Below are 1,946 nucleotides of genomic sequence, written 5' to 3'. Positions count from 1 at the left end.
TGTGTGTGTGTGTGTGTGTGTGTGTGTGTGTGTGTTTGTTTGTGTGTGTGTGTGTGTGTGTGTGTATACACAATACATATGGAAATGAGAGAGATGTATTTAATTTTATACTCTCTCTCTCTAATATATATATGTATATATACACGCATACATAAATAATATTTGATATGTATTTTAAGCCATCTTTCACTAACAGTACCATGGTATTTTCATGGTACTGTTTTGTATATTTAAAATATTGTTAAATTAAATTGAGTTTTCTTTCTCAAGTGGGGATTGATTCTGGTGTCACAGCTCATAGGTTTATGAAGGATTTTTGGTGTGTCAGTAAGTTTTCTGGGCCGTTGGCCCATAATGTCCATCCCTGCTGGGAAATTTTGTCTTCTCTCTGTGTATCTGTGTCTAATGTCAATAAGATGTTTACTTAATATGGCATATATATATTAAGCTAAATTTTATTGTCTGTTTATTGGTTTGTATAAAACTCAGACAGAACTAAGCAGATGTTGGCTTGTTAGTGTGATGCAAGTAATGTGTGTACTGTTTGTATTGTTATAATACACTTTTAAAGCTCTTTTTTTAACATCATATTCACCCTCAGCCATCAGCCCATGTTTTTTCTTATATCCTCAATTATAAGTACAGTGACGCAAATGGAGTATACAGTAACCATCCAAAGTGGACACCCTTTGCTGTTTTGTTACTGTATTCGATCGACCACAGTGTAACATATCTGGGACAAATGGACTCTTTTAGAGAGGTGTAATGATGAAGAGATAGGGATGAAATGAGAGAGACAGAGGAAAATTGAGACCAAAAGAGATGGAACAGGATACTTTCTGACTGCTTCAGTGATCCAGGAACTGTGGTTGCGTTTATTTATCCATTAATGTTGAATGTCAGTGTTAATGAAGACATAGGGGTAGGGTAGCATGCTGAATTGTTAAATCTGAAAGTTATGTCATAATTGATGGGTGTTTTGTTGTATTAATCTACACTACATTGCAGAAGTTTGGGGTCAAGAAGTTTTTAATATTTAAAGGTGCTATATGTATGATTGACACCGAGTGGTTGAACTAGGTATTGCAGTCCAAATTCAAAATATTGGAGAGGGTTTTTTCACCCGGCCCCTCCTCCTCAGACTTGACGCACACGCAGGTGGCCAGATTGACGACACCAACAGGAACAAGCGCACTTGACGATTATTTAAAAGTTAGCAGTACTCGTATGTATTGGTTTCAAAACTTAAATGGTTTAAGGCAATCGGTTTCCTCAAATGGGTTGAGTTAACCTAACTTATCGGGTTTTACAGTGTAGCATTGTTTTTCAGATAAACAAGTATGTTAACTTAGCATGTTTCTTAAATATCTGCAAACATATTATGGTATGTTTATGCTTTAGTAGAGTCAAAAACTTACATACAGCACCTTTAATAATTTTTTAACTCTCACCAAGGTGGCATTTATGTGATTTTAAAAGACAGTATAAACAGTAATATTTTGAAACATTACAATTTAGAATAACTGTTTTCTATTTTAATATATTTGAAAATTTAATTTATTTCTTTGATGGCAAAGCTGAATTTTCAGCATTACTCCAGTGTTCAGTGTCACATGATCCTTCTGATATCATTCTAATATGCTGATTTGGTGCTCAAGAACATTCCAAGCAAGTTCGGAGCAAACCCCTCCCTTCCATAAGCCTACTCTTCTCTGATTGGTCAGCTGGCCAAGCCTGTTGTGATTGGCACAGAGGAGTCCTTGAGCAAGTTAGCGAGTATTACCATTGACAAAGCACCTTTACATAAAACAATAATAGTGCTCCTCCAATCCGTTCTTATATTAATGACATAAAATACAAAAACACTTATGCAAGCAAATCGTGCCCACAGCTAAAGTTTAGCTGCTAAACTGTGAACACTTAAAACAATAATGGTGGATACGTTA

This window comes from Sinocyclocheilus anshuiensis, unplaced genomic scaffold, assembly GCF_001515605.1.
Source record: "Sinocyclocheilus anshuiensis isolate Anshui unplaced genomic scaffold, SAMN03320099.WGS_v1.1 scaffold949, whole genome shotgun sequence".
Lineage (NCBI taxonomy): Eukaryota > Metazoa > Chordata > Actinopteri > Cypriniformes > Cyprinidae > Sinocyclocheilus > Sinocyclocheilus anshuiensis.
This window is presented reverse-complemented; position numbering follows the sequence as displayed.